Raw genomic sequence first — 15991 nt, 5'->3', positions numbered from 1 at the left:
ACAAACCACTTAAATAAGAAAGTAGCTCTCATAAACATAGGGCCGTAGATGGAATGGTCCTGAATTTTAAATGTAAATTGTACTCATTCTGATTATTTAATGCACTTTATTGTCAAAAAGCATGACACACAAAGGTCTGAAGTTTCCATAGGTTAACTTACCCAATATAATGAGGAGTATGCAGACATACTTACGATGAGTTCACCCCCGCCCCCAAACAGTTGGCTTCAGCCACATGAAGAAAAAAATGCCCAGTTGCAGAGTGTCAATCTGCCTGACAGTGTAAATCTCCTTAAGGCAATTTAATTCAGATTAAAAAGATAACCTTGGCTTGTGTAGCCAGAATCAGGGATCTGTTTCGAATCTGTCACGTTAACACTATCAATAACCCACTCTGACCCATGATTGAGTAGTTTTAATTAAGTTCTCTCAAGATATTTGGGGGTGGGGATCAATCCTTCATTAATAGTTATAATGAATATTACACATATCTCTATAACTTTTGGGGTTTGGACATCCTCCGATTTTTTATCAAATTTATCGTTTTCCTTACTAAAGAGCAATTCCAGTTGGGGAACTTTGGCTCCCAGGGGCTTTAATGCTACCCCACTTCCAGCACTATAAAACAGAGGCCTGCTGTTTTAATCACGCCTCTCTCTCTCTCAATGTTGTTTGCGCCCTGGTACAGCCCATCTGCCTTGAATCTAGTGCTCCGCTGGGGCTGCACACATCTGCCAGCCAGACTACCTTCGTACACAATTACTCAATCCACCGTAAGGCTCTTTAATAAGAAACAAGTGTGACAACGGCAAGGCTCTTTTCCCCCTTTCTCTCTCTTTCTCTCCTCCTCCTCCTCCCTCCCTCTTAAACCACAGAGTCAAATAGCTCTAATAGAGATGAAGCTTGATAGATCCGCCCAGGTGTAGGTGAAATGGTAGAGCCTCAGGGGTAATAGATGCTGTGCTTGCTTGCTGGAGTTTAGTGTTCTGTCCTGACCGGCTCTCCAGAGCTACGCTGACACCGGCTGCTCCTTGTACAGTTACAAAGTCAACATGCTTCTTGCTGCTCACGTCTGTGCCTAACCCAGAGGGCAACCTGGAGCTAGGTAGGAGCCACAGATCAGCCCTCGGACTCCAGCTCAAGGACAAAGGACCACAGATGCAGTAAGTGGAAATTTTACCTTTCCTTCTTTTACTTGGGAATTAATTAAGGCTGTTTACTCTCAGGGAATCCTCTAAAGACTGAGCAAAAGTGAACCAGCCAAAGAAGCCTGTGTTCTTAGCCCTGTGGGTTTCCCCAGGAGTCGTTTCACTCAGTGTCCCAGCTCATTTTGCACAGTGTCCCGGAACTGTCACTGAAGCTTAAATACTCCACAAGTGACTCCTGATTCGGAAGGTCTGCTGGACTGAAATGTGGTGCTAATAACAATGCTAATTCGATCCTGTAGCCTGGCTATTAACTGCTATTTCTGGGTGAAATATCCTTTATTACTGTTAGAAACGCTGGTGACAAGGGTACTGTCACAGTGCTCAGACACCGAAGAAACTACCCTACTTGAAAACGGATTTCAACTTTCATGCCTGACTATAGTATTCCATCCTCCTTGAGACATCAATATAAGGAATTTTCCTGTAAGTTTTGCATAACATATTCTTCCCTGAGCCCTGACTCTTCCTAAAAAAGTTATCTTAAAAACTAAAAGTGGCCCTAGATTGTAGTTTCAATGGCAATGATAATGCAATGTTAAAAGAAACAAACGAAAACCAAAGGTCATTTGTCTAATAGCCTAGGAAGAGATATTGAAAACAGATGTAGGAAATCTCAACTGTGACTTTTTGCTCTCTCATGCTTGGTTTAAAGCAGCCTGCACATTGCGTTTACTTTGCATTTACAACTTTGGATTCACCACTAAACTATGTTTGAACTTCAAGTTCAGATGCGACCTAAGTCAAGCCATGTTCCCCGAGCCCTGCTCTGAATTTTACTCGGCTACAGGGAATCTTTTTACTACTACACTATATATCTCGATTGTGTTAACAAGCTGACTGTGGTGGACTTTCAGGTGAAATGTCAGTCAGTGTAAAAGAATGTGTTTGCCGTTCAAATGTGTGACACTGTGTGTTGGAAATATGCATACAACATATCCCCTGATGAAGATTCAAGTTATAAGATTAATCCTTCGAATATTGCCAAACATGATCAAACTGTAAAAGAATGCAATAAAGACTGTCAGTACTTCACTTCTATTTGTAGTTTCTTTAAAGAACTTTTAAATGTAGATTTTATGTATTGATGATGCAGTCTGGAAACCATTGTCATCTCATAATATGATGTGCACGGATACAGTATATAAGAAAACACAGACAAAATACGCTTGTATTTTCTAAAATAATTCCCACTGGCCAATGTTTTGCTTTTGTTTTTTTGACTATTATAGATGGACCTCATTGTAAACGATGATTTAAAAACCATGACGGTAGAGCCTTGATGACTCCTTTGTGTATTTTCAGAAATGATTTAGCCAGGATAAAGTTGCTGCTATGAGAGGTTTAATTAATTACTTTTAGTTAAATATATTTCTTTAAGGATTGGATTTGACATTACTGATGGCGGAGTAAATGCAGTTTAAAAGTCATTCTTCATGGAATGCTTTAACCAACAATTGTTGGCATTGAATAGCGGTCAATGTCTACCCCCTACAGGGAGAGATTCTAATTTCACTATGCCTTCCTCAGAATATGAATGCTAGAGCGTACAGTTCACACATATGAATGCTGTAACAGTGTCAATGATTCTGACAAGTGCCCCTTAATGAAAAGGTCAGCCCCATGATTAATAGGAAGCCAATTTCAAAGGCTGGATCTCACTTCAGCACTGCATTTAGGTTTGTGTCTTCTTGATTTATTCACTTGCCTTTCAAAGTATAATAAAAACTGAGTGGTCCGTATTGCACATTTTTAACACATTGTGATTGTTATTTCAATATGATAACAAAATATCAGTTATTGTATTTGGCTTAGGAAAGGAAAAATATCAAGTGGGAAAACCCATCAAACCAATCATGGAGAGCATGTGGATGATGAATGAAAATTTCACTCTTTATCCAAATAGTTAGACTACACAGTCTTTGCTTGCGTTTCAGTTAATTTAATCAACTTTCGAGAAGCTGTCTGGGGAAAGGTGGTACAAGGGAGGAAAGGTTTGATGTTTTAAGCTCATAATGATTAAATGCCAGCCATGTAATAGCAATAAAAAGGCAAATGGTTGTTCTGTGCTGTGGAAAAAAAAAACCTTTTCACACAGAAGTAAATTACATTGAAGAATTCTGTTGAGTGAAGTTAATCAGAATAATTCTAACTCTACTGATGAGCCACAAAGAAGCAGTTTTAGTCTTCAAAAATATTTGCAACAGTAGTTTTGTTGTAATTGTTCTAAATATGACCTATGGTGAAAAACATCAATACTGTCTATTTGAAAATTTTTGAATTATTTTTGACTGACATAACATTTTGATCATGCATGTTGAAGTTTGATCCAATTATAAATTACACAGCACTCAAATATGACCTTGTAACCATTTTAGTGACATAGGTATATTTAACCTCTTAGTTTTATTACTACATATTTTCAAATACAATTAGATTGCATTGTAATTAGTTAAATATTATGACACTTTATAGGCGATGTTTGTAGTTCTGGAGAAAAGAGGTTTTTGCCTTTCTGTGTTTTTGAGAATCATAACTTGTATCGTTTTTTCTATTAAATGTTTTTCTCTTAATACTTAAGTCAACATATAAATAACTTAATAATAACCCCATGTTTACTTATAATCAAGGGATTCAGATAGTAAGTGTGGTATAATATGCTATTTTGAGTATAATGGCCACCAAAGGATTTCCTAATGGTCACTCAATGGGACGGCAATATAATAAGCTCTGGGCAGTGTTCACAGAGTCCTAAATGCCCTGCATGTTACTTAGCTCACAGCTTCCTGTTTTGAATTAGAAACTTACCACTACAGATAGGGCTCATTGAATAATAGTAACTGTATGTCTAAAATGTGTTGAACACAAGGCTCTACTTTTCTGTCCAATTCTTATAGCTCAATAAAGTATGTAATATTCCTATGCCCATTCATAAATGTGAATGGAATAACAGTTCCATTCCAGTTGTTCAAAGTCTGTGAACTGTGAAATGTGTGTTCAGATTAGCTCTGCCTTGTGTCCCACCCTCTCACCTTGCTTCCACTGAGGCCTCTTCTGTAACAAGCCCTTCCCTCCTCAGAACAAAATCAAATCTACCTCTGGATACTACATGAAACCATATAAATTTCAAAAGAGATTAATAGTGAAAGTTGTTAATCCAGCAATAGTGTTTGAATGCCAAACAGTGAGTATGATTTTAAACTGTTATGTCATCACTGGGCACATAGACTCCATGCTACTTTTCAAGCTTTTATGGCATGCACAGACAAAATTATAACTATATCTGAGAAATCACAGGACAATGTACTCCGTCCATAATTGCTCAGTTGCTAAAAAGGTGTTTCTGTTAATCTGAGGGTTTGAGAAACTTGTCTCTTCAAGATATTTCTAGGCAGGTCAGAGGAACTGTCAGCAAGGAAACTAATCACAATATCAGCTCATTTATGGTCATCAAAAAATACCTCTACCTTCAACATTGAGACAGTGAGTTGAGGGTTATCGTCAATGATGTTCAGACCTTGGCTGTTCAGGAGGAACACATGATTATTTATGTTTAGATGCTAGAATCCCAGATAAATTATTTATTTATTTGCTAAACCACTTTCTCCCAAGATGGACAGAATAAATATAACACAGACTTTTGGTGAGGGAAGAAAAATAAAATATTCACAATAAAATACCTTGTATTTCATGATAAATTTTTAATATTTTGAGTCTTTATATTCTTTATGAGATCAAAACAAAGTAATACTACTCTAGGACCTGTATTTTATTTTCATCAAGTCATATGACAAAACCTTTAAGTTAGAACATTGTTTATGTTAGTAAACCTAAGATATGTGAAAAATGAAGTAAATGAGCGGAAGGAACTTAAAGTTGAAGCCAATCATACCCATTCTCTCTACAACACTGACTGACTCTAAACGCTCCTTTGTTTCCTTTGGTTTGATGTGAGTTATTGGATGAATATTTTTAAATATGACTGGCACATATAAAGTTAGAGTCTATTCTCAGATCTTTAACACAGTGAAGGAAAAGGTGATTTTTAAAAATTAGTCTCAAGACCTTGGAAGAATGAATGCATGTGAAAGATATCTGAAAGCTCTAGATACTTTTAAGCGTTAATGTCCAGATAGCTTTAAGGATAGGTAATTACCTTAAACATAGGTCAAGATTTTCACTGTCATGGTTCTTAGTCAAAAGAGCAATGTGCTCACTCCATGAAGCCAATCTTATCCTCATGAATCACTTTTGAGGGTCTTATTCTCTGTGCCTGCCCTCCCCTTTTCTCTTCTGTTTCTAGTGTTCCTCTTCCCTTCTGTTCTTTCATTCTCATTTTTCTCTTCTCTCCTATCTCCCTTCTCTCTCCTCTGTTTCTTCCTTTATCTTTCTCTCTTCCCTTCTTCCTCTCCTCTTCCCTCCCCTGCCCACTCCTCCTCTCCCTCTCCCCTCCCTTCTGTTCTTCTATTCTTCCACCTCAACCTCTTTTCCTCCTTCATCTGTCCTTCCTGCTTTCAGGATATTCTCCACTCCCCTCCCCACCTCTCTCCCCCAGCTCCCTATTTTCATTCTTCTCTCGACATTCCCCCAGTCCACTCTTCCCCATTCATCTCCTTAATTTCTTCCTTCTATCCCTCATTTCTTTCTTTCTCTATCCTCCGTGTCATTTCTCTTTCCACTTCCTTTCTCCTAAGATGACATTCCAATCTTTCCACCACACTAGAGATGTTTTTTTCTATTAGTTCTTTCTTTCTATCTCAGAGATATATTGGGAACCCTGATCTAGAGAGGCCTCTCGTCTCCATTCATTCCACAGTTTCATTCACCTCAGATCCTGAAACGGTAACCATAGAAATCAATCTACTTTATCATCCATTCTTTGCATGGTGGACTGCAGTCCGTGTTCCATGACAAAAGCCAGACTCCTGCTCATATCTATGACCAACATCTAAAAGTTTTGGTTCCAACCCTGTTTTGTATTAAGTATTTATCTTCTTTCTAGGTTTATTGAAATTTGCATCCCCCTCCACTAGCACGACTTTGAACTTTTAAATTATATTTAGGAGCACATTGTCATGGCTGTGTGTTCAGGATAGATGTTTCAGATGCATGTAAGCCAGAATCCAGAGAGAAATCTAATTAGTAACCAACATGTGTTTTATTATTAATCATACAAACTTTGTCTTTGGAAGGAAAGAACAGGGAGTGATTAGACTATAATACACTTCTGTCAAAATTTTGTGACTGAGAACATACTTATGGTGACATATATTAATACACCTTAATTTCACATCAATGATTTTTCTGGAAAATAGTATTTGAGTCCTGTGGGAATAAGTTTTTCTTATGTAAGTCAAACACTATTAATTATGCACTTATTTTTGCATCTGTAGTTATACTTGACTGAATTACCAAACTAAGGTTCTATGGAGTAGTGAGCCTAAAATATATACATTATGTGCTGCTGGACAAGTACAGTCTTGCTTTCATGATGAAAAGAATTCACTTGGCAAATGATTATATCAGAATGATTTTTGGAGATAATTTTGGAAGTTGGACATTAAGACAATAGATACACATACAAGGCTCTTGCAAGACTTATAATAGGTTTTATATGTAGTCTATGATTAAATATTTCATATAATTTACATTATATTTCATAAAACATAACAATATTTATCCTTTGGTTCAAAATTTGCTTTTGAAATGTTTACTTTGCATATACTGCTTGAGCTCAGATTCATTTCACAAGCATAAGTTTAAGTGAATAAGTGTGTCTTACTAAAGAAATACTTCTAAAATTGTTTCCCAATTTTGTTAAACATTCATATTTAGGTGATGGTAATTATTGATGAGTTTTTTCTCTACTTCAGTAATATACAATTTTCGAGACAAAATAAAGTTAACACAATATACAATTTTTATATCCTACAAGCGAGTCCCCAGGAATCAATTCTCAAACTGGTCCTAGTATAACACTCACTCCCACCCAGCCTTGGTACAAGGTAAAGAAATTATTTGCTATTACTACAAAACATTTCTTAAAGTTTACATAAAATATTGGCTTATATGCCTTTGCTCTCAACTATCCCACGAAGCACTTTGCAAGATTTGTTTTTACCTGCTTAAATTAGGATAAAAGACTATATTATCATGACTATAGCTAATTTCACTAAATAATATTTTCAGTGATATGACTTTATATGCAAATAGTCTTATTTTAGGATAAAATAATATACATGAGTAAGTGCAGAAAATAAACACTAATTTTATCAGTGACATGTTTTAGTAGGAGACATGTCTAATTTTTCTCATTTTTTAGAAAGATTAGAGTTTTGTTTTTGTTTTATACATAAAAACTTATTTCTAAGGCTTTTTCGTATATTAGACCTATAAACATACATATGAAGGACTAATATAATATTAAAGGCTATAAACCTGTACAGATATATAATGTGTTTCCATATTTGACCCACTGTGACAGAAACTGGATAGTAGTTATTAAGTTTATTAGAGAGATCCAGGGCCTGAACTATTTATTCTGTTACATCATAAAGTTTAAGGTCAAGTTGTGTTAGTTTTATATTATCATGGCAAAATGACTGAGAAACTCAAAAAAGGAGAGATTCATTTCAACTTATGATTACAGAGTTTTCTCTCCAATGTTAGTTGACTCTGTTGAGGGCTTGTGCTGTGGCTGATTCCCATGGCAGAGAGAATTCAGTGAAGCAAAGGTTCCTACCTGTTACAAGCTGAGGAACAGAGAGCACCCAAAATTTATGCCTTTTATTAGCATATAGCAATGATCTACTTCCATCAGTTAGACCCTCTTTCTCTTTTAAACTGTATTTATTTATTTATTTTTACACTTCAGATTTTATTCCTCCCCTCGTCCACTCTCTAACTGTTCCCCATCGCACACCTCCTCCTGTCACCCTCCCCACAAGGCTGTCCTCACCCCACCCACCCCACCAGACCTCTAAACTTCCTGGGACCTCCAGTCGCTTAGGGCTTAGGAGCATCTTCTCTGAGTGTACCCAGACCCAAGAGTCCTCTGCTGGATGTGTGTTGGAGGCCTCATCTCAGCTGGTGTGTGCTGCCCAGTTGGTGATCCAGTGTCTGAGAGATCTCGGGGGTCCAGGTTAATTGAGACTGCTGGTCCTCATACAGGGTTGCCCTCCTCCTCCTTGGCTTCCTCCAGCTTTTCCCTTATTCAACCAGAGGGATCAGCATCTTCTGTTCATTGATTGAGTGCACATATCTCTATCTGACTCTTTCAACTGCGTGTTGGGTCTTTCAGAGGGCAGCCATGATAGGTCCCTTTTTGTGAATGCCCCATAGCCTCAGTAATGGTGTCAGGTCTTGAGGCCTCCCCTTGAGGTGGATCCCACTTTGGTCCTGTCACTGGACCTTTTCTTCAGGCTCTTCTCCATTTCCATCCCTGCAGAGTCTATCTGGTACTGAATTCTCAATGGACTAATCCTTTGATGAAGGTACAGCCCTTTGAATCCTATCAAGACTTGACCTCAATACTACGTTGACGACCAGGCAATCAGCACACAGGTCTCTGAGGGATGCTTCCTGTTTAAACCACAAGATGAGCACATGTAATTTATGCGTGTATTAAACCTGACTTGACAGCATTAATTGTATGGTTACATTTTGTATTTATATAATACAACCCTGTTTTTGAGGGGGGAGAAACGTACTAGTTTGGCATTTTTATGCAAGCTCAAAATGGTAGATTTCACACTAAGCTTTATTGTTATGTTTTAAAACATTTGTATGATAATATAATGAAAAGTTTGCTTCTGAAGTATGGAAACGTGCAAGGGACAATGAAGATATATTGTAAAGTTCTCTCTTTGGTAATATTTCTACTAAATATTCTAAAATAATGAATTTGAATATTTTTTCACTTAAAATACTATGTTAGATTATTATATTGTTTAATTTTACTTTTTATTACTTTCATGCTTTTGTCTTCTAATAAAGTTCTGATATGTACCTAATTCATGCCAACCTCCTGATCCTTCTACCTTACCTATAGAGTGATTAGGTCTTAGGTAGAGTTTCTATTGCTATGAAGAGACACACAACATAGCAACTCTTTTAAAGGAAAAATATGTAATTGGGGCTGGCTTACAGTTCAGGTTTAGATCACTATCATCATGGCACGAAATGTAGTGGCATGGAGGCAGGCATGGTGCTAAGAGTTCTATATCCAGATTGGCAGGCAATAGCAAGGAAGAATGGTACAGGAACTGACTTGAGCATTTGAAACCTCAAAGTCTGCACCCAGTGATACTCTTTTCTAACAAGGCCACACTTTCTAATCTTGACACTCCCTATCAGCCTCTGGGGCATACAAATTACCATAGACGTGTTTATAGTCATGAGCAACTAACACACGCTCCTTAAATAAAAGTCATGCCACAAGCTCAGATATGAAAATTCTATGCATCAAAGAATTTGTTTCTTGGATTACTTCATCTTCCGTCAGTTTTGCACACTAATGTTAATCACTTGTAGTCTCTGTTGATGTATGAGCATTAGATTGTTTTATTATTTTCTCTGTCAATTTAAGCAATAGTACAGCTAGATCACATAGGGGTTGGAATTCTAGGTCAAATAGAGAATGTTGAGAATGATATTTTTAATACTTTTTAAAATATTGTTTTGGAAATTATGAGTATTCTTTTAGATTATTACAAAACTTGCATGGTTTATATAGTGTCCTTTAGGTGATGTTCTGAACAGCCAAACTCACTAAACCCTAGATTAATAGCCCTTTTTCTAGCAACATAAATATAAATATTTTATAACAATGGAGTTTCCTGAATTTTTGAGTTTCCTAAAATTGGCCATCTAATGAAATTTACCATTTATCGTGTCTACTCAGAGAAGCTCTGTGCGTTAGTCCCTCCAGCTCAGGCACAAACAGACAAAATTGTGTTAAGGTAGCAACAGACTATATACAAAGCCTCATTCTATAGAAATGTCGACATGTTTTGTAACTATGGATTATATTCAGAAAACCCCTTTTCTAGGGTTCTTATCAAATATTTACTCTTCTCCCTATCTTGATTCATTTAGAATGGTCCAAGGGTCACTTTTTGTCATTGGTAATTTTTTTTCATAAAATATTCAACCTTATTGATTTTTTTTTGAATAAGACTCGGAATGGCTTAGTCAAGATGCTCAAGTAAATGTCAGACTCTCACAAGGACTAGATTAAGCAGCAACGTGACTTGCACTTGTACAGTCATGCAATAGTTAAATTGAGTTGTCAGCTTGGTCCACCTAGAGAGAAGGCAATTTTAGTTGAGGAGTGGCCTCCATTGGATAGTCTGTGAGGCATTAGTTATTGCTTATTGATATGGGAAATCCCAGTCCACGCTGAGTTGTGATATTTGTTGCCATGTGAGCCTGGGCTCTTAAAAAGGTAGTGGGGTGATCCACATCCTTCCTCATCTAAGTTGCACGTGGCCATTATGTTTTTCACAACAGAGTTGTACTAACACTGAAAGCTCTACTTCAGTGCTTTCACTTACAAAATAATTTTTAAAATAAATGTTGCAATATAGTTTGTCTTCTAACTTTAAAAATGTGACCAAATATGACTTCAGTTATAGTGACCTAAAAGGGGGAACAGCAGTTTTGAAACAAACTTTGATATGTTACTTTCATAAAGATACATTTTAATTATTCCTATTTTATAGTGAATTCTAATAACAAAGTTAGTGTCATGAAAGAATTGATAAACTATTCTTGAGAATAATTAAATATCCCCAAGTTATTTGAATGTTGAGAAATTATACCATCAATTCTCTCAGTTACTTGTATTCACTTCTATTAAATGTTTATTACGAATTAAGAAATTAAAATGTATTTCTCATAATTTAAATGAATAAAAATTTGCTTTAATCTATTAAAGGCAATTTTTATTCTGTCAATGTATAGTCACCATAATGAAATGGAGGCAGAGGCAGTATAATTAAATGAGAAGAGTGAACTTAATTCATCTTGATATTTTTATAATAAGAAAAATTGAAACCATATATTTAAAGAAATAGAAGAATTAATTACAATTGCCTTGCATTGTTATTTTACTACTGAAACTAGAAATCTTTAGAAAATTTGTCAGAGATGTGAAATTTCCACTCAGCCCTTTGCCTATGATACACCGTATTATACGGACTATATTGTATTATAACGGATATTGGAACTCAACCTCAGTAGTGGCTAGCTGTCTTAGCTCAGCTGAATGACACCCTTAGACATTGTAAGATTTGCTTATTTCAGAAAGGCTCCTCACCCTATGCTATAAGTGCTTAGAGATAATGTTCACCTTTATTTGAATTTGATTCCAATTTGTGAGGTACAGGCCATTAATAGTGGAGACACATACCAAGGGGTGGTAATAATGAATATTTGAAAGGCTGGTAGCTCCATGAAGTTGAAGGTGGTCACGAGCATATCCTCAGTGGTTGACCACATGCTTCTGTGGACTTTTTGTCCTGTCAGTGTGTACAAAGCCATATAAGGAACAGAACTTTTCCTTAGCAAATACAAAGTGTCATGAAATTCTCTGTAGATACTCTCTCATCTCTTATCACTCCTGTCTGAATCCAGGGGTGACTTCTCCCCACTTTTGTCATCTTTCTCATAGGTTTATTTTCTAGCCTTTTGATTTTCCCAACATTGAACTTCTGCCAAAAGCAGAGCATCCATTCAAAAAGTTCCATGCACCTATATCAATTTATTATTTGCCTTGTTTCTCTCTTTTTTTCTCCCATGAATTCCATATTCAGAAGCTCATCCTTTTGGCATAACAGTCACTGCGAGGTTCTAAAAGGAAAGCCAGTTAAACACAGCACTAGAAAAACACTTTTTATGGGATATCATTTAATAAATGGATTTCTAAAACTTTGGTGGAATTTACATTTAACTAGATCTTTTTAATTCAGAACATTTTGATTTTTAGTAATTATTTAACCAGCTGTATAAAAATTTTATAGAGCTGAGATTCAAGTCCAGAGCTGGATGCCACTGGATTCCCTTCATCTTTCATCTCTGTCCCAGGCAGGCCTGGGTCCAGGTGAGGAACTGCATCCTGCCACCCAAGGGATCTGTATCTCCTAAATGTCCCTGGTAATTTTTTTGTTACCCATTCCAAAATAGCTTTGTCTCTTTTGCACTATAAATGATTTGAATCTCAGTAGTTGGTTAGGTGATTGTTTTTCCTTTTTTCTTTTTCTAACCTCTTTTCTATTGCATATTTTCCTTACTAAAGTTGATTTTTTTTTCAATTTGACACAAGCTAGGGTCATCTGGAAAGAAGGAACTCAATTCAGAAAATGCTTCCAGTAAGAAAGCTCATTGCTGTGAGAGGTTTATTCTCACCTTCTCAGCAGTCCTTAGTGGCCTGTGATCCATTGTCTAGTGGGGGGACTCAGGAAAGAGGAAACTTTATTGGTCATCTAGTGCAGAGTGGTCAGCCCTGTAATCATATAAACAGAAACAGCATAACTGAACTAAGCAGGTTGTAAGTATATATGTGTACACACACACACACACACACACACACACACACACACACACACACGAATAATAATTAAACCAAAAGAATAAAGTCTCTCAATTATCAGGAAGAATGATATTTGAGGGCTAAAGGGAGGCGGCACTTATTCGGAGTTCCGGAAAGAAAGAGGGAAAACAGGGAAAATATCTTTTTAATTTTATTTCACTTAATCATATGTTTGAAAGCAATAATAAGAAAAAACACTTCCTTTCAGCTTGGTCTGTAGGGAATTTTCTTGACTGATGATTGATGTTGGAAGTCCCAGATCACTGTGGGATGTGCTACCCTTGCACAGTTGGACCTGGAAAATGTAAGACAGGTAGTTAACCGTGAACCTGGAAAACACACTGCTAAGCACTGTTCTCCATGGTTTGTGCTTCATTTGTTCCCTTTAGGTTCCTGATTTGAGATCCTGTCCTGATACTTCCCTCCGGGATAGGCTGTACATGAATGGATAAGGAAAACCTATCTGTTCCAAGATGTTTCTGATGGTTATCTTAACACAGCAATAGAAAACAAACCAGGACACTAAGTAACAGAACAGCCTCAGTGAATGAAATAAGCACCCAGAAGAGTTCTGACATTCACTTAGAGCGGGTGTGCTTCATTGTCAATGCTTCTTCAGTACAGGAATTCCTCTGGACCCATCCTCCACCCCAGGATACTTTCCCTCTGGAATGGTTCATGAAGTTGTGGAGAGTGAGAAAATTGAGAGACCCACGAAGCTCTGTGGCTGGACATGAAGCTGTTTCATGTGTGAAGCTATTGTTCTCAGTGGCTTCTGCAGAGATGAACATTCGTCTTGCTTTAGGAAAATCCATCCATATAATTAATCAAGTGTCCAATTGTGGGCCAGGGAGAGTTTGCCTTGGATTACTGCTGGGTACCCAAATCTTTTCACTAAACCAAACCTTGAAGCTTTGCCTAGACTCAGAATGTTTACACTGACTTCAAAGTTACCACACTAATTGAGCTGTTCTTGGGCTCCTTGAATTGTTTTGTCCTGACTTTCAATTCATCAAGAGCTTGTTGTTTGAAAAGGGGCATTGTGCATTCCTCCTGAGTGTCTTGTTTATTAGTGTTATTGTTCGGGTGCAATAGAAGGAGCTCAGAACGATATATATTCCAATATCCGCAATGATTCATGCTCATTTTGTTTAGAATTGTACACATTTTTAAAAGAATGAATTATAGCTCTTTGGAAAGCTTTTATTCTAAGGTTTATTTAAATATCCTGTCTCACTCCGTGAAATCTAGCCTGAGATTGTCTTTTCAGGTTCTGGATTTTATAACAGGTCATACCAATGTGATTTATTTCAGAGATTCCTGTTCCTGATATAGTTCATACCTACTTCTAATCCCAATAAAATGCTAATCTTTCTGAACACAGACTAAGTCGCTTTTAACTCTTCGTGTGTCTTGCAGACATGACCAAGTAGATGTTGGATAAATGTTTTTTTTTATCAAAAATTGACATTTGTACCCTGTAAAATCATGCTGAAGGGTCTTTAAATTACTATCTTCCATTTGATATTTAATTGACTATTAGCTGCAATGGATTGATAGACATAAGGACCTTTTCTCGTCTTTTGGTGAATTGGCAGCTATGTAAATATAGCACTTAACCTTAAGCACTCAGCCATTAACCTTAATCACTGTCCATTAACCTTAAAGCACCCCAGGTTTCTCCCCTTACAATCCCCCAAAACAGACCCTACTCAAAGTGTTTTCTTAGCATGAAAAAGAATCTCAGTAGAACAATTTTTATTGTTCTGAGAGTGGCTGTAAAAAGGGGCATTTTAAACAAAATATTTGAGTCCATTTCCTTTCGTAGGTCCCAATTAATTTTCCATGCACCCAACGAGAGATAAACAGAAAAATTATTTGAGGAACATGTTAGCAACTGTTTGATGAGAAAACAAATAGGTAATTCTTTATAATCACCATTTGACACATGAGGTTGTTAATCACAAGAATGTCATATACTCTATATAACCCCACAAATTCATGAAACCTAAGGAATATTTTCCTATACCTAGTGTTAAAAATCAGGTTTAACATTAATTCTAAGCCTAACAATGCTAGCTATTTTAAGAATAGACTACTTGAAATAATTTCTATTGAATGTTAATTTACAAAAGAAAATGGATAAATGAAATTTTTGTTAAGCGTAGCACTTTAGATTAGTTCTTATAAGTATTCTTGTCTTGTAACCAGCATTATTGAACTAGTAACAGATCATTTTCCTAATCCTTTGAAATCTACATTATCTATTCTATATCTCTTTTATAAAAAAAACCATAGAATAACTATTGAAATGAAGTGTTCTTAATTGATTCAAATGTTTTGTGCATTTATTCCATGTCATAGATTCTGTTTGCCAAAGTCTACATTTACCACCTATGATGTAGTAAAGCAGCTTTGCTAAGTTACGAAAAGTTCTCTATGTAATTTTATATGCAATTTTATTTCATGACCTCAAGCTTTGGGGTGAAAACAGTAAGTCAGTGAAGTTCCCATTGTGTTTCAAATATAATAGATCTTAGAGTGTAGTGGGAGGGTGGCTGCAATTGAGGGAGAAAGAACACCTTGCTGTATTCAGGAAAGAAACCCAATACTAATGGACTGATTATTTTTAGAATTGCCAGAGTGCTCAGCTTGCTCCAAGTCCCCTAGCGAGCTGACACTAGAAGGTGTGAGCAAACACAGGCAGAGAGGGGTCTCACTTGTGACTGATGTCAAGGTACATTTGAACAAATATGAAATCTCCCTCAACCAACAAACCAGTGTAATGTGAATACTTCAGCCAGAAGTGTGTGATTCCCCACACTGGACTACTTAACTGTTCATTTGGAATTTTGTAGTTACATAACCGAAAAGGAGGTTAATAATTGGGTTGGGCAGGGTGCAGGAGACTTGCTATAAAAGGTCCCAGGTTCAATAAGTTACCTTGGGGGCATAACATGTCAGGTTTGACCATGTGATTTGAGAATTGATCAGTAACTAGATGGCTTTCAGAAACTGCTGTCCTTTGACATTTTTGCCATCTAGTCTTGAAATGCCTTTGGATATGCAAATAACCCAAAATGATCATAATATACTATTTTGTTTTTCATTCATATATTCAATGTATTAGCACCTGTGTGCAGGTGGAACAATAGCCCAGACATATCAAAATACATTGATTTTTTTTTTCTTACAG

The 15991-nt window shown here is 36.6% G+C and overlaps 1 protein-coding gene across 1 annotated transcript in view; it reads left to right on the top strand.

Moving 5' to 3' along the window:
• The first annotated feature begins 908 nt into the window (after window positions 1-908).
• Sema3a (semaphorin 3A) overlaps window positions 909-15991 on the top strand; it is a 462616-nt gene continuing 447533 nt past the window's right edge. Inside the window, exon 1 of the mRNA XM_087656813.1 lies at window positions 909-1163. The gene's annotated coding sequence lies outside the window, so the exon portion shown is untranslated. The remainder of the gene's footprint in view (window positions 1164-15991) is intronic.

This window comes from Rattus norvegicus, chromosome 4 (genome assembly GCF_021556685.1).
Source record: "Rattus norvegicus strain SHRSP/BbbUtx chromosome 4, alternate assembly SHRSP_T2T, whole genome shotgun sequence".
Taxonomy (NCBI): domain Eukaryota; kingdom Metazoa; phylum Chordata; class Mammalia; order Rodentia; family Muridae; genus Rattus; species Rattus norvegicus.
Note: the sequence above shows the minus strand (reverse complement) of the source record. Positions and strands in the feature narration are given on the sequence as shown.